This window comes from Zootoca vivipara, chromosome 10 (assembly GCF_963506605.1).
Source record: "Zootoca vivipara chromosome 10, rZooViv1.1, whole genome shotgun sequence".
Lineage (NCBI taxonomy): Eukaryota > Metazoa > Chordata > Lepidosauria > Squamata > Lacertidae > Zootoca > Zootoca vivipara.
In genome coordinates, this window is record NC_083285.1 from 5,251,528 (window position 1) to 5,269,859 (window position 18,332).

General features: G+C 41.4%; 1 protein-coding gene across 17 annotated transcripts in view; it reads left to right on the forward strand.

The window, feature by feature from the left end:
• The window catches only part of MAGI2 (membrane associated guanylate kinase, WW and PDZ domain containing 2), a 587,732-nt gene that overhangs the window by 257,106 nt on the left and 312,294 nt on the right, over positions 1 to 18,332 (forward strand). The window lies entirely within an intron of this gene.

Here is an 18,332-nt window from a genome sequence, read left to right on the forward strand (position 1 = left end):
GATGTAGACTGATCTTCTCCAATCCTCTGGCCATTGCTGAGTTTTCCAAACTTGCTGGCATATTGGGTGTAGCACCTTAACAGCATCATCTTTTAAAATTTTTAATAGTTCAGCTGGAATATCATCACTTCCACTGGCTTTGTTATTAGCAGTGCTTTCTAAGGCCCATTTGACTTCACTCTCCAAGATGTCTGGCTCAAGGTCAGCAACCACACTGCCTGGGGTGTAGGAGACCTCCATATCTTTCTGGTATAATTCCTCTGTGTATTCTTGCCACCTCTTCTTGATGTCTTCTGCTTCTGTTAGGTCCTTACCACTTTTGTCCTTGATTATGGTAATCTTTGTACGAAATGTTCCTTTCATATCTCCAATTTTCTTGAACAGATCTCTGGTTTTCCCCATTCTATTGTTTTCCTCTATTTCTTTGCATTGCTCATTTAAGAAGACCCTCTTATCTCTCCTTGCTGTTTTTTGGAAATCTGCATTCAGTTTCCTGTATCTTTCCCTATCTCCCTTGCATTTTGCTTGCCTCCTCTCCTCCGCTATTCGTAAGGCCTCGTTGGACAGCCATTTTGCCTTCTTGCATTTCCTTTTCCTTGGGATGGTTTTCGTTGCTGCCTCCTGTATAATGTTACGAGCCTCCATCCATAGTTCTTCAGGCACTCTGTCCACCAAATCTAAATCCTTAAACCTGTTCCTCACTTCCACTGTGTATTCATAAGGGATTTGATTCAGATTGTATCTTACTGGCCCAGTGGTTTTTCCTACTTTCTTCAGTTTAAGCTGGAATTTTGCTATAAGAAGCTGATGATCTGAGTTACAGTCAGCTCCAGGTCTTGTTTTTGCTGACTGTATAGAGCTTCTCCATCTTTGGCTGCAGAGAATATAATCAATCTGATTTCGATGCTGCCCATTTGGTGATATCCATGTGTAGAGTCGTCTCTTGTGTTGTTGGAAGAGAGTGTTTGTGATGACCAGCTTGTTCTCTTGACAGAACTCTATTAGCCTTTGCCCTGCTTCATTTTGAACTCCAAGGCCAAACTTGCCAGTTGTTCCTTTTATCTCTTGATTCCCTACTTTAGCATTCCAATCCCCTGTAATGAGAAGAACATCCTTCTTTGGTGTCATTTCTAGAAGGTGTTGTAGGTCTTCATAGAATTGGTCAATTTCACTTTCTTCAGCACCGGTAGTTGGTGCATAAACTTGGATTACTGTGATGTTAAAAGGTCTGCCTTGGATTCGTATCGAGATCATTCTGTCATTTTTGAGATTGCATCCCATTACAGCTTTTGCCACTCTTTTGTTGACTATGAGGGCCACTCCATTTCTTCTACAGGATTCTTGCCCACAGTAGTAGATATGATAGTCACCCGAACTGAATTCACCCATTCCCTTCCATTTTAGTTCACTGATGCCCAGGATGTCGATATTTATTCTTGTCATCTCATTTTTGACCACATCCAGCTTACCTCTATTCATGGTTCTTACATTCCAGGTTCCTATGCAATATTTTTCTTTACAGCATCGGACTTTCCTTTCGCTTCCAGGCATATCCGCAACTGAGCGTCCTTTCGGCTTTGGCCCAGCCGCTTCATCAGCTCTGAATCTACTTGTACTTGTCCTCCGCTCTTCCTCAGTAGCATGTTGGACGCCTTCCGACCTGAGGGGCTCATCTTCCAGCGTCATAACTTTTATATGCCTGCTGTCTTTGTCCATGGAGTTTTCTTGGCAGGGATACTGGAGTGGCTTGCCAGTTCCTTCTCCAGGTGGATCACGTTTAGTCAAAACTCTCCACTATGACCTGTCCATCTTGGGTGGCCCTGCATGGCATAGCTCATAGCTTCTCTGAGTTATTCAAGCCCCTTCGCCACGACAAGGCATTGATCCATGAAGGGGGAAATCCAGTTTACCCCACAGTTAATCTAGCATTAAGTATATTGGTCAAAGTGTAACTGATGGGACATAATAAACTTGTTTGAAGTTTTATTTTACAATCAGGAAGTATACAAATTTTGTGGGGGTGGGGTGCACATTTGTGCTATCTCCAGGCCTGGAAAAGACAACATAGTCGTGCAAATTATCAACCAATCTAATTAATGTAGATGCCAAGTTATTAACAGCAATATTTGCTAATAGATTTCAGGCTGTGATAGCAACCCAAGTTACGTACACTATATGCACACTTTAAAGCACATTCAAAGCACTTGTTTTTCCTCAGATAGTAATTATGGGAAATGCAATTTGTTAAGGGTTGCTGGGTAAACTACAGTGCCCAGAATTCTTTGAGGGATCAGGTGGGCTTCATTCATTGAAGGCAGGGAGCAGAAAATTTAAGGTTGTGTTCAAATGGCAAAAGAACATACTGCTGCAATTATTGCGTTTGAGACTGACAAAAATGTTTGACAAAATATATTCTCAGTTTGTTTCTTTTTATTTGGGAAAGATGGGGTTTAAAAAAAATAAATTTATTATAGTAATTGGATTATAATCTTATATGTTTGTCCTTAATTATAAGTAATTAAAAGTGAATTATTTTTGGTGAGATGTGAGGTAGGACTTTCTCTTTTGATATTTGATTTATATTTGGAACCATTGGCACGGTTAGGCAGAATAGGGAGATTCATGGGTTTTTTTTACACAAATAAATGGAATTTAAAATAGCTGCACATTGCAAATTTATTAGTAGTTCTGAATCATCTACACCAGAACTAATAAAATTGATTAATAATGTTGCTGTAATTTCTGGCTATACAATTAATTGGTTATAATCTGAATTAATACTAGTAGGCACTATTAAGTCATCTAGTTATTTGCTAAACAGCTAGTTTATATGTTTACATGTACAAGTGATAAGCATGATTTTGCATATATGCAGTGTAGCTATTCAAATGCGTTACAATTTGCACTTGGAAATGAGTGTGTGTGTGTGTGTGTGTGTGTGTGTGTGTGTGTGTGTGTATACACACAGAGAGAGAATGAGAGATGAAAAACAACAATGCACCTGGGATCTGAAAATATCTACAACTTTTTGGGAATCACCAAATTACTTGGATAGTGCTTAGGCCTTAGTTGTTGCTCACAATATATATCAATCCAGAGGTTAGAACAAATTATTGAGATGCCCTCCCCAGTCTTCCTAGAAGAAATTCAGTTCCGTTTTCCACTGCATGCAGCATGTTTTCTAAGGATGCCCACTCTGCTGCTTAGCCTACCAAGTGTTTAAACATAGATAAACAGAGACCTGTAGTTTGCTAAACTGCTATTTAACCTTCATAAATATAAATAGAAAAGTTATGCTTATCTTATCTTGCAATGTGTTGTCCAAAATATTGTCTATTATTGTCCTGTATCTTCAAAAAATGCAAACCTTCCAGCTTCCAGACAGATACTGTAATTTTGTTGCATTATATATATGCTTGTGCCGTATTTTCATTGGTCTGTTAAAATGAATATTGAAGCTGATTCAGCAAATTATGCTGCATTTGCTTTAGTGGTACTTTCAGTGCCTGATTTCATTACCCAATAAAAATATTTTTCTGCTATATAATTTATTTGAAGATCTTCATAAATATTGCACTTACGCCTGATGTCAAAGAAAGAAAAAGGAGAGGAGCATTCTGCTTCACCAATGAAAAGTAGCTAAGAGGAAATGCCTGTTTTTAATTGGTTCACATGAATGCCTTCTCTACTCCTAATGATTTATCATTGCTTCAAGGAGGGTGGATGGAGAAAAGATTTATAATTAAATTGGCTGGCTGTCTTTATATCTTCACTGTACAGATGAAGGATGAAAATGCATTTTAATAAAACATCTCTCTAGATTCTGGTTACCACTGATAACTCTATGAAAACACCAGATAGCACTAAATAATGTGTCATTAAAATGAACCAGCCAGGTGGCAACCCTCTATCTCACGGGGAAAATATAAACTGAAAATGGGGTTTTCATACAGACTTAATGATCAACCTAGATCCTTGGATCTTTTTGTTGAAGTTACTGAGTCAATGATTCAGACATAGCTAAATTCATTTATTTCCATTAATATTTTCCCCACTTATAGTAATACAATATAAGACACAAAAGAGATTTAACATAGTTTTAAACATTTGATCTAAACAGATATATTCATATTATTCCAAGATTATTTCCACCTCTGCATGAATACTGTATTTGTGAAACTATAAATTTGTTCTCAATTTCTGCAGATTGTAAACAAATCCCCATCAATGTATTTTAAAGTTGCCAGACTTTTTAAAAAATAATTAATACAAACTGCTTTATATGACTCACTTCCATTTGAAGTACAGTCATAACTCGGGTTAAGTACACTTCAGGTTGAGTACTTTCAAGTTAAGTACTCCGTGGACCTGTCTGGAATGGATTAATCCACTTTCCATTACTTTCAATGGGAAAGTTCGCTTCAGATTAAGTACACTTCAGGTTAAGTACGGACTTCCGGAACCAATTAAATACTTAACCTGAGGTACCACTGTAGTGAATTCATTGTAGGGTTCTCATAAAGGTCTAAGGGGCAGGGCAGGGGCAGAGAAAGCAGCTCAAATCTTACCACTTGCAGCCAATCATTATTGTATTCAGTCTTAAGCCACAGTGACATGTAACTCAACTATTCTAGCAAATTGTGCAAAGTTTCGTAAGAATGATATGACAGATAAGGGAGAGTTTTCTCTCTGCAAGGCAAACCTCTGTGTAGATGTTAATGTAACTCTGTGGTTGAGGTGTTTTGGAATGAAAAATGGATATAAATTCATGGGAGGCAATTAATTTCATCTACTCAAGTATGTTATGAGGCACTTTCCCCTTCTCCAACTGTCATAACATTTTATAGTATACTATTAAGCAGTATTACCTACTTTGGGGGGGAGCGTATCTCAAAATGATCCTATGACTTTTTAAATAATCAAGTTTCAGTTACTTTAACAACTTAATGGTGGACAGGAATCATCAGTTTTGTGGGCTCATGAGCACAGATGGAATATTGAGAGGGTGTCATGGGCACCCCCCATCCCCTGTTCCTTCCCTTCCCCTTCTCAGATCACTTCCCCCAACAGTCAGATAGAAAGTGTGTGTACACCTTTGCACACTGCTTTCCCATGGAGTCAGCTGGATCCGTAGAATTAAAAACTGATCTTCTTGAATGACCATCAAATTAAAGTCTATTACATTGTTAGATTGCACAGGGTTGCTATCGTTTGTCCCTATGATGTGTATTTTTGTGAGTTGGTGGTACTTGGGGTACAACCAGTGGCGAAGGAACCCTCTCCAGCACCCAGGGCGGGGCAGACCATATGGACTGCGCGTGTGCGGCATCCTGTATGGAGTGTGCGCGTGCGGTAGCCCGTACGGTCGCCATGCGAGAGGCAGCCCATATGGGCTGCCCTGCCCCGGGTGCCGGAGAGGGTTCCTCCGCCACTGGTTGCACCCCAAGTACCACCAACTCACAAAAATACACATCATAGGACAAATGAAAGCAAGGAACATACCGTAGCGCAGATCCAAAACAAAATTACTTGTTAAAGCTTATGCTATATACCCATAGCTCAATCAATATTTTAAATATGAATCCGGAATGGGCATTGAGTCAGTCTGAAGATGACATTCTAAAGGCTAAATTGTGTTATGTCTATGAACAATGGGGATGGAGTTCCACCCTGGATTCCTGGCATCAGCTGCCCTCTGGAGTAAATTGGAATTTGACTCAGAACTGTGCAGAGCCCCATGGGATGGATACAGGGGGAGGCCTTCTGACAGTTTCCCTCCTCCCCCTTCAGCCCCTGGCATCGCCTTCTATACTTTTCCAATGTGGGATCCCCCTGCTGAATCAAAAGCCTTCCGTGGATGGCCTTTCCGTCCACAATATGCAAATTCTACATCCAGTAGCACTTACATCTAAGTAAACACAGAAAGGATTTACTTTAAACTAAATTGCATGAATATTGTGACAGCCCTTAAGTATTTGCAAGCTTCAACTTTGTCTGCCACCTGCTCTATTAAAATAAAAAATACCATACAGAAACAACACAAATATATAAAAACAAACGCCATCTATGTATTGTGTATTGTTTATTGGAGTTCAGCCTTGGCAACTTGGAAGAAAACAAATCTCTTAATGCATATTATTATTAGTCTTGCCAGCATAGCTGTCAGGTTTTCCCTTTTCTTGCGAGGAAGCCTATTCAGCATAAGGGAATTTCCCTTTAAAAAAAGGGAGAACTTGACAGCTATGTTTACCAGTACTTACTGGTAGGTTGCTAATGAATGAATGAAATGACTTAGTCCTATGATCTTGTGTCAGACCATTTTAACCAGCACGATTAGCAATCATTGCAATTTGCAAGGAGTCCGCCTAATGATACTGCGTTATCTCATTGTGAGAAACCTGTTAACACATGACACCACTTCACATCACTAGTGCAAATCATGAATTGGTTCAGCCAGCTCTTTAAGCATTCTCTCTCTCTCTCACTCGTCATTTATCACATATTTAAGAAAGATTACATAGAATAGAATGTATGGTCTGGTTGAAAATGGTCAGCTTTCTTTGTATTTTTCACCTACAGTATATTGACACCTATATCCATGCATAAAGATGGGGCAGGTTACACTCAAAGACATTCTCTTATCATACCTAAACATGCCCCAGTTCAACGTATTTCATACCAATATTTCTTCACAAACATCTCATTCAGCTTCCTTGTGCTCCATTCCTAAATATGTGCTTCCATTAATCCCTACCACCAAATTACAGTCATCCTTGCACATGGGTTGCGGTCTCTTCTTTGTATTCTCATTGTGTTCCTTTGTCCAGGATTTGAAGTGCTACAGACAAAGGCAGAGATATGGCTGCAGTACTGATCTTAATGTAACCGTTTCACACGTCTACTCTCTGCCTCCTCCTTTAGACACTATAGGTTCTGAGAAGCACTAGAGATGTGACATTTTCCTAATTAACACAAAGTCTTTTGACCCTCACTGTTTAGATGTTACGGTCTCACAATAGTGCAAAGATGAAGACGGTATGGGTAAAAAAAAAAATTCATGAACCAAGTGTCTTCTAAGATAAGCTATGCATAGAGTTCAAGTGCAGAGCCCAGGTATGTCAAGTACGTCCTTAAATAGATGATATTTAGTCAATTGAAGTGACTATTACCACATAGAATTTCATGGTCTTTGACATAACCTTGCATTGAGCACATGAATGACTATTGTATCCTTAGTCTTATATTCTGTCATCATTCTGTGGGCCTTCAGTATGGTAGTAAGGATGTTTTACTCATTATTTCTCTCCCGAGATTGTTCTCTTCATTTTCCTTTTATCCTTTCTCTTTTACTCTTCATACAATAGAAACTGATGAAGACACCGACATTTGTGAGCCCTTGTAAAACAGGCTTTGACCAGAGCTAGCTGTGAGCTGCTGTGCTTAATTGAAAATCGTTTGTTGTTAGCTTTTTCTCCTCTCTTTCTTTCTTCTGGAGAGGCTGTCAAGCCTATTTGTGATGTGCAAGATTATTAAACAAGGTGAGGCACTGTCACATAATAGTAATGGGAATCAAGTTGGCTGCCAAAAGGTTTTAACTTTTGTTGGCTGAAGAGGACCAGCTTTTTTTTTTATCTCACCTTGTTGGAAGATGAAAATTGTTCAGTACTTGTTGATTACATTCATTTTGGAAACCATGTAAATAAATACTTTTTAAATGCTAACAATCTTGATTATTCAGAATGGCAGTAATCACCATGTGCTTAAAGCATACATTACTGGAGTGGCGAAGAAGCTACTCCTCTTTGTATAGTCCCACACCACTCCAATTGTATCTATAAAGGAGCGTCTCCACCTCCATCGCTCTGCCCGGACACTGAGGTCCAGTGCTGAGGGCCTTCTGGCGGTTCCCTCGCTGAGAGAAGCCAAGTTACAGGGAACCAGGCAGAGGGCCTTCTCGGTAGTGGCACCCACTCTGTGGAATACCCTCCCACCAGATGTCAAAGAGAAAAACAACTACCAGACTTTTAGAGGACATCTGAACACTAGTTGACTATGACAATTACAAAAAAGTATTGCAAAGCAGACTCACTTCCGTTCACAAAATCATTCTGGAAGTGCACGACTTCGGCTTTTCATGCCTCAAGATAGTCTCTTGAGTTTTACCTGGGTTTTGTTCAACATGCTTTAGCATTAAAGGTGACTCAACTGGCTTGCCTGCCAAGACTGAAACATCAGGGTTTTACAGTTCCTTCACTCCAGGTTCTACCTAAGGAGATACAGTACTAACACACAAAATTTTGTACATCAATTACACTGAGGAAAGTGATATAGATTAATGACATTATTGCAAGCCGTTTTGTATTTCAGTATATTGAACAATATGCTGCTGGCCTCCTCAGATTTCAATATTGCATGCCCCCTTTCCATTACAGTGGTTTCCCAACCATTTGCAGGCATCAGTTGTACTACCATCACATAAAGTTTTTTTAAAAAAAAAAATCCTGCTGAAAATTGATGAAAATCATGCAAGGGCTATAAAAATCTGCCTTTTTGTCAAATTGCCTGGGTGCATAAAATACTAGCTCAGGCTCCAGTAAAAATTTCAAAGGTTGTGCAGATCATTACTTGGTGTTTAGTCATTGCTGTGTTGAAAATACTGCACATTTTTACCATACAAGCTAATGAGATGTGACACTTTTTCTATCGGGAATGCAAGTTTGCAGTAGCCTGATTGCCAGAGACCATTTAATTATGTCCAGCACCTATGAAAGAGAAAACAATGTCCTCCCTATAAAGGCAGACTAAAGGAACAACATCAAATACAGACTGAGCGGCTGAGGTTATGAATGCCTGTACGTGGCTTGGTATGCATTCATGGCCTCAGCCCTTAAATGGTTTCCAATGAATGGAGGAGCTTTTTGCTAAACTGCGCAGCTGACTTGTGCAGCTCCTAACAAATAGTGTGTAGCTCTCAGGATTGAATTTTCTTTTTTCACAAATTGCAATGGGAATAAATTTTCTTAATGACTCATGTAGTGTAATGCCCTGCATGCTTACTCAGATAAGTAAGCCCCACTCTGTTCAACTGAGCTTACCTCACATCCCTACCCCCAAGTTTGTTTAGAACTGCAGACATATAGGTAGATGTTCTGCTAAGGAGAACAAAGGAGAAAGAGAATGGGGGAGAAAAAATTGAAAAGGAGTAGGTAGGAATGGAAGCATTGTAAGGCACAGAAAAGTTATGACAGTGCAAAACTGTTTTAAACCCTGCATTAAAGATAAACTGATCCCTGGAGAGTTGAGGTGCCGCCACAGATAAGACCCTGCCTTAAGTTTGGCTTCCGGTTGACCGCGCCATCTTGCTCAGACGGGGGTCCGCTCAGCGGAGCGGACCTCGGCGCTTCAGAGGTGGAGGGAATCGTTCCAGCGAAGCGAAACCTCCTTAAAAGCCCCAAATCAAGCTTTTTGGGGACTGATTTTGCCTGGCGGCGCCAAAAGCGGGCTCTCTCCTCCCCGGATCGGCTTTGTTTAAGCCCCCGAGAGCGAGGAGGTGAACTGCAGCGGACAGGCTGACACTGCTGCTCTGAGAGCGCGAAGCTGCGAGTCTGGGAAGTGGAGGCGGCCAATTCTTCCAAGAACATTAAGCAAATGAATAGACTGTGAGTAATTTGGATTCTTTGGAATGTAAATTAAGGCAACAATTGGGACCTGGGAGAGAGGGGAAAAGAGGAAGCCACCCCCCCCTACGGTAACATAAGAGACAGTAAACAGAAACCCGAAGCCGTAAACAGAAGATTTTAACTTAAAAGGATCCCTCAAAGGCATCAAAGAGAATCTCCCCTAAAAGCAGGGTAAAAGGGGAGAGAGACTGTGGTTGTGAATGCCCTGCAGAAAGAGGTTAAGACTAAGAAAGACCTTTCTTTTCCTCGGGAGCCGGCAGCCCAGACAACCCAGTGAGCTGATCAGGATTTATAGTTAAATCTTATTTCTATCTTTATTTCTGGACTTTTTGGAAATTCATTTTTTGGACTATATGCTTTTGAAATGTGAGTTCGAACTTTATTTTTAAGAATGCAGCCAGCTTGTTAAAATGGAGTCGAGGAAATAGACTGCGATCATATTCCACCCCATGTGACAAGTTTTGACCTTGACAGGATTGAACTATGTCAACAAAAAGGTACCCGCCTGAGTTTCAGCGGACTGTTTTGACCTTAATGTGGGAAGCAAGAATAGAACTATGTCAAGAGGAGACACAACGGCAAGAGTTACAGCAACAATTCCAGATGGTGATGGCAGAATATGATTTCTTAGAAGATGAAGCTTTTGAAACTGAAGAAGACGAATGTGAGAATGACAATGATGGTGACTGTGATTTGGAAGGAAAAGATGAAGATGAGGACTGTGATGATTTAACACAAAATGAAGCCCACCACGAAAAAAATGATGATTTTACTCTACAAAAAGTTGGATGGAGTGACTCCCCTTCGAGGGGGGCACGATTGGATTTACTGGAACTCCAGAATGACCACAGGGAAGAAGGAAAAATTAAGCAGAGAAGAGAAGAAGCTCAGGGGTCTGATAGGGAGGCCTGGATGGCAAAAGACTGTAAACAGGGGGTGGGGTGAAGGGAAAGTGAAGTTGTGATTGTAAGGATGGATTAATAGGATTATAACTGGACTGCTGACTATGGAACTTGCTGGATTGGTGGGGTGGAGCCGGTACTTGGGGGGTGTAAGGTTAGTTTGGGAATAGTTATAGGTTTAAAGAGTGAATTGATTCTGGAAAAAGGTGAAAATATGGAGGCCTATAGAGGGGGTAAAAATTAGGCACGGGAAGAAAAAATGGGAGTTTGATTTTTCAGTGATTGGACATTAGGCGAAAATGATAATAGTTAGTTTAAAAGTGGTATAAGATATAAAGGTGTATGTTATAAAATATGAAATATGAAACTGTTGAAGATGATAAATAAGGGAGGAAAACCGGGGAAGGGGGGAGGGTGGGGAAGCCCACAAAAGATGGTTTAATAATTATGAATTTAACAATTATGATGAATTTTTTTTTCTGTTTTTGTCTTTTTTCCTTTTTGTCTTTTTTTTTCTTCTCTTTATTCTCTTTTTCTCTTTTTGTATTTTCTTTTTTTTGGTATGACAATAGATGGTTGGATGGATGAACTCCTGCGTACTGCCCTGGTTCACTGCAGCTCCCTGGTGGCAGGGGGGGGCTTCGGGGGCAGGGGAGGGGGAGGAGGACAGAAATCCAATCATAAAATGGACCACTTCCGACTGTTCACCTGCGTGGGATACTTCAGTGGCAGGGGAGGACCCATGGAGGGGGATGGGAAGAAGGTGGAAAAGGTGTTCATTTATGTACCATTCTTTGTAATTTGTAAAATCAATAAAAATTATGTTTAAAAAAAAAAAGACCCTGCCTTAAGTTATACACCAAAGGTTGGGGAGCAGGTGGCACTGTGGTCTAAACCACTGAGCCTCTTGGGCTTACTGATCGGAATGTCAGCAGTTCGAATGCGCTCAACGGGGTGAGCTCCCGTTGCTCTGTCCCAGCTTCTGCCAACCTAGCAGTTCAAAAGCACGCCAGTGCGAGTAGATAAATAGGTACCACTGCAGCGGGAAGGTAAATGGCGTTTCTGTGCACTCTGGCTTTCATCATGATGTTCTGCTGTTCCAGAAGCAGTTTAGTCATGCTGGCCACATGATGCAGAAAGCTGTCTGTGGATAAACACCGGCTCCCTCGGGCTGAAGTGGGATGAGCGCCACAACCCCACAGTCACCTTTAACTGGACTTAACTGTCCAGGGGTCCTTTATCGTTATCTTACACCAAAGGTAGTACAACTTGACAAAGAACCTTTGATGCAAATCATAGTAATTGGACAGGCTTGTGTAGAGAAAGAAAAACAAAGTTAAAAATGGGAAATGCAAGAAGCTAGAATGAATGAAGAAAGACAGACATAGGAGACTGAAGTCAAGGAGGAAGGCATGGAATGTTAACAGTGATTATTAGAGAGAAAAAGGAGAAGAAGAATAGAGGAGGTGGTGAGCTTGTTCTAATACTGTGCGGTCTTAGAAGGGGTTGTGTGTGAATGTGACTGTCTATAGCTAGCATTTATAAGCATTTATAACCAATTTCTAAACCTCTGAAGCAAATCAGTCCCAATTTCCGTTTATAGACAAAAAGCCAGCCTGTCCCCATCCTTTCCCCAACACCTCTGGAGAACAAGACATCCCCACCCATCTGTAGGAGAAAAATCTTTATTACTCTATATCAGAAGGTCTGAGGGAAAGTAGCTTTCACCCTTCGTCCATCCATGACCCATGAATATGTTACTGAAAGCACATGCGCAAAGCTCCTGGGCAGAGGTGTGATCAGGCCACCTCAGGCTGCTGATTAAAACTTTGAAATTTCCTCCTCTTCTCTGGAACTTTCCTGACCTCAGTAAAAAATGGTATTGATTGGACATTTTTTTCTTGTTCTTTGGGCAGCTGTCGGAAGGTCTTCACCCAAACCCAGATCTTAAAAAACAAAGTCTAAGGTCTGTGAAAATATTTGCAATATAGGCAATGGTTGTTTTGAAACAGGATTTTCTCATTCTGCAGTGCTTGTTAAAACTTATAAAGCAGACAACAAGTATCATCACCATTTTAATAGTTCATTGGCATTTAGATGTTCAGAAATTACATTTTTCACGTTTTTCTTTCTTTCTGGAATTTTCCCATAAGCACATTGGTTAAAGATGATGACATTCTTCCTACTGGAAGAAACTTGGTAGGCCTTATAAGCTCTACTACTTTGTTATTTCAGATAAAAGAAACTATTTATATCTGAGTACTACAGGAAAGTAGCTCATCACATCCTGTGCTACTGGTATTTAATGTGAAATGAGCAATTCAGTTAAAGAGGAAAGTGCTACTTATGTTGATGATTTCGTTAATAGCTTTCTTGGGAGAACATTTGCTGTATCAGAGAATTGGAGAACTGAAGGCATTACTACCTGTCTTGACCCATGCGTTAGATAATTTTCAAGCAATTGTTTTGAAAAACCCTTTGGTTCCTCAATACAGTGAGCAATAGTGGGAAAACTTCCCTGGCTAACAACTTATGAGCCATTACCGATCTTCTCCTCTAGTAGGTACCTGCACAGGTGTTTGGGGGAGCATTTGGGCACCTTTTCTGTTGTGGAGGGAGTGGCATGAATAAGGGAAAGCTTACTTCACTTCAATATGTTGGATCTCCTACAAGAAAACATTTTCTTACATTTAGCACATGCCATCCTGTTCAACAGCCTTGTCATCTCATTGCTCGGTCCCAGCTTATGCCAACCTAGCACCCAGTGCAAGTGGATAAATAGGTACCACTGTGTTGGGAAGTTAAGCGGCATTTCCATGCAATCTGCCTTCTATCACAATGCGCCAGAAACAGTTTAGTCCTGCTGGTCACATGACCTGGAAAAGCTTGGACAAAGGCAGGCTCCCTGGTCCTGAAGTGAGAGGAGCACCACACCCCATAGCCAAGTTTGACTAGACAACCATCCAGGGGTCCTTACGTTTACCACCTCCAGTGCACCAATGGAATTGGGGGAAGGAGAGCAATTGATTCAAAATATTAAGGAGATCTTCTTTTCTGATTGCAACTGACCTGATTGAGACATCTGATTACTGTAATATTCCCTGTTTCAAGCAAATAATAAAATATGTTTGGCTCTATCAAAGCAGGTTAATGAAATGAGTCATGTTATCGTTAGTAAAGCATTAGAACAAAAATGGTACTGGACAGTAGATTGGTCCAGGGTCACCCAGTGAGCTTCATGACTGAGTGAGGATTTTAACTCTGGTCTCCCAAGTCCTTATCCAGAACTCTAACTACTGTATATTCCTGCGTATAAGACTACTTTTTAACTCAGGAAAATCTTCTCAAAAGTCGGGGATCGTCTTATACGCCGGGTCGTATTTCTTATACAGCGAGTATATCCCAAACTCTATATTTTAACTGGAAAGGTTGGGGTCGTCTTATACGCCCAGTCATCTTATACGCCGGAACATACTACTATATCACATGGGTTATGACCAGGGTTATGGCATTTAAAGCAATTTGTCCTGCAATTACTTATCCTGGTGAATTTTAATTACATGCTAGGGGTCCATCAGCTCATTGTTGCTTGTTTGTGAACAGCTAAAAGTGAAGAGAAATAGGAAGGAGGCAGGGTACAAACAGATTTCACATAATTGCTGTTGCCCGAGAAACCATTTTCTTGTTGTCTGGGCATGTTCCGCGAAGCTAGATCAATTGGAGTCACAACACTCTGTGTGCGCGCGCAGCAGATGGGGGGATAAACAGAAAATAATTACTTGAGATAAAAAATGAGGACATTAGAAATATATAAGCCATTTTCGCCTTCTTTCTCAGTTGCTCTATTAGCCCCCTGTAGGTTGCCAAAGATTGAATAAAAATCTGAGCTAACAGTATTTGTTTAAGGATAATGGCTGGGGAAGAGTTTGTTTAGAATTGGTGTATAGCTTAAGCTAGCAAGCAGACTGCTTGAATTGTATATCCCTTTTTAGAGCAAGAAGTAAGCTCTGTGTGTGGTTGCTAGGGAGGGGGTCAGCCTCTTCACCCTTCTCCAAGCACCAACTGTTCCACCTTTCCTTATTTCCTTATCAGTACAAGTGTCCAGGTAGACAAACGGTTTGCCATTCAGATCCTCCTAAAATTATTCTTATCATTTAAAAGTAAAGGGACCACTGACTGTTAAGTCCAGTCACGAACGACTCTGGGGTTGCGGCGCTCATTTCGCTTTATTGGCTGAGAGAGCCGGTGTTGTCTTCTTCTTTGGCGATCACTCGTAACCAAGTAAGATTGTCTTCCATACACATGATTTTAACAATGGGTCCGTAAGTGACTGTGGAGGCCAATTCTGGATCCACACGTCCTTCCACAGTGGGGACATTGGTTTCCAGGCGGGAGTTGATCAAGATGTGGATTTGCCAAGCGTGCCTTCCTCTTAGCATGTTTCTCCCTTGCGTCCTGAGATAGAGTTTCTTCAAAGCCCATGACACCTTTGGTAAAGGCTGTTCTCCAACTGGAGCGCTCGCAGGCCAGTGTTTCCCAGTTGTCAGTGTTTATACTACATTTTTTAAAGATTTGCCTTGAGACAGTCTTTAAATCTCTTTTGTTGACCACCAGCATTACACTTTCCATTTTTAAGTTTGGAATAGAGTAGTTGCTTTGGAAGATGATCATGACCAGTCCAACGAAGTTGATGTTGAAGAATCATTGCTTTAACACTGGTGATGTTTGCTTCTTCCAGTACACTGATATTAGTTCGCCTATCTTCCCAAGTGATGTGTAAAAAATTTCAGAGACACCGTTGATGGGATCTTTTGAGGAGTTGGAGATGGCGTTTATAAATGGTCCATGTTTCACAAGCATATAGTAAGGTTGGTAGTACAATAGCTTTGTAAACAGGCACTTTGGTTTCCCTGCAAATGTCCCAGTCCTCAAACACTCTGCACTTCAGTTGGGAGAAAGCCGCACTCGCAGAGCTCAGGCAATGCTGGATTTCGGCATCAATGTTGTCCCTTGTGGAAAGGTAACTGCCTAGGTAGGAGAAGTGATCAACATTTTCCAATGTTACACCACTGAGTTGGATTTGTGGCGCTGCAGAGGGGTTATTTTGTACTTGTTGGTGCAGCACTTTGGTTTTTTTGAATGTTGAGTGATAGGCCAAGCTTTTCGTAAGCTTCTGCAAAGATATTTAGGATGGTTTGGAGGTCATCCTCTGAGCGTGCACACACTACGGTGTCATCAGCATACTGAAGCTCTATGACGGAAGTTACGGTAACCTTACTTTTTGCTTTCAGCCTGTTCAGATTGAAGAGCTTTCCATCTGTTCGATATATGATTTCTACTCTGGTGGGGAGTTTCCCATTGACAAAGTGTAGGATCATGGCAATGAAAATAATGAATAGAGTTGGGGCAATAACACAACCCTGTTTAACACCTGATCCCACTGTGAATGGTTCACTTTGAGAGCCATTGTTATCTGTGATTGTTGCTGTCATATTATCATGGAGAAGCCGAATGATGTTTACAAATTTATCTGGGCAGCCAACTTTCAGAAGGACAGTCCACAGGGCATTATGATTTACAGTGTCGAAAGCCTTAGTCAGGTCAATAAACGCCATATACCAGGGTTGGTTTTGCTCTCTGCATTTTTCTTGAAGCTGTCGAGCGGTGAAAATCATGTCCACTGTCCCCCTAGAAGGCCGAAAACCATTTTGGGATTCAGGAAGGGTCACCTCAGATATTGTTACCAGGCGGTTTGCTAAGATCCTTGCAAGAATTTTGCCGGCTGCAGCTAATAGAAAGTTGCCTCGATAGTTTCCACAATCAGTTCTGTCACCTTTTTTAAAGAGATTGATAATTTTGGCATCTCTAAAGTCTGCTGGGATTTCTTCTATTTCCCAGATTTTTTCAATGAGCTTGTGAAGTTGTTGTGTAAGGTCAATTCCGCCCACTTTGAAGATTTCGGCAGGTATCCCATCGGGTCCACTGTCTTTGCTGTTTTTCATTTGATTAATAGCTGTACACAACTCTCCCAGATTTGGAGATATTGCAAGCTTATCTCTAACTTGTTTTTGTGGAATTTGTGAGATGACTTCAGCAGCTACGGGGTAGTTGTGGTTAAGGAGATGTTGGTAATGTTCTTTCCAGCGCAGTGCAATAGCTTCTTTATCTTTTAGAAGTGTGATACCCTCTGCTGAGTGTAGGGGGCATATGCCATGATTTATTGGCCCATAGATGGTAGGGGAACCGGCGTACAGCTTCTGGGTCATGTGGCCAGCATGACTAAGCCGCTTCTGGTGAACCAGAGCAGCACACGGAAATGCTGTTTAACTTCCCGCCGGAGCAGTACCTATTTATCTACTTGTACTTTGACGTGCTTTCGAACTGCTAGGTTGGGAGGAGCTGGGACCAAGCAATGGGAGCTCACCCCGTCATGGGGATTTGAACTGCCAACCTTCTGATCGGCAAGTCCTAGGTTCTGTCGTTTAGACCACAGCACCACCCGCATCCCTTTATGTCATGGTAGTTTTCAGCATGAACAAAAAAACAACAAAGTGCAGATCATGGGAGTATGGAGAGAACAAGAGTAATATACAACTGATTCACACATCCCTGGATGTGTATGCATGGGCATGCCAGTGCTCATAGATAAGATGAATGAGATATACCTTTCCTGAGGCTGCTGTAGTAAGCAGATTTAGTTACTCCTATTTCATTTAAGGAAACAAAATTGTTGACAGTATAACTTATTTGCCTGCTCAAACAGCAGCGGAAAGAATGGTTCCGCAGAATAAAATGAAATAATTCAAAAGAAATGGAATGACTCACTGCCAGGATTAGATTAACAACGGAGGTAGTCAAGGAAAGATTGATGTATTGGGACAAGAACTGTCTAAAATTAAATAAGGTATGCCACTTGTAGACCAGCAGGAGGGATACATTCATTGCCCTTTACAATTTATAATAGCATCCTCCAGATAAATTTCCTTGTCCACTTTTTATTGAAAACATTAACTTACTGGTTGTGTAGGCCGTGTTTTCAAAAAGCAAGGACACTAGTCTAACATAGCCATGAGGATACTGTGAAGTTTGCTTCCAGGCAACACATTACCCAGCACCAGAGGATTTGATTTAAAATGCAGCTTTAAGTCTTTTGGCTGTAGATATCATTTAAGCGGATAAAGGTAAAGGGACCCCTGACCATTAGGTCCAGTCGTGACCTACTCTGGGGTTGTGGCACTCATCTCACGTTATTGGCCGAGGGAGCCAGCGTACAGCTTCCGGGTCATGTGGCCAGCATGACTAAGCCGCTTCTGGCGGTCCCATTACCTTTGACCATGACATAGTGCTTGCCAGCATGAACAGTGTAGTATTGCCATTCCATATTCCCATGGGGGAGGTAAGGCAAGCCCCTTGCCTGTTGACATCCCATTTCAAATAATCCCTTTCTAAGTTCCTTTTTGTAGGGACCCAGGTGGCGCTGTGGGTTAAACCACTGAGCCTAGGGCTTGCTGATCAGAAGGTCGACGGTTCGAATCCCTCTGATGGGGTGAGCTCCTGTTGCTTGGTCCCAGCTCCTGCCAACCTAGCAGTTTGAAAGCACGTCAAAATGCAAGTAGATAAATAGGAACCACTACAGCGGGAAGGTCAACAGCGTTTCCGTGCGCTGCTCTGGTTTGCCAGAAGCGGCTTTGTCATGCTGGCCACATGACCTGGAAGCTATACACCGGCTCCCTCGGCCAATAATGCGAGA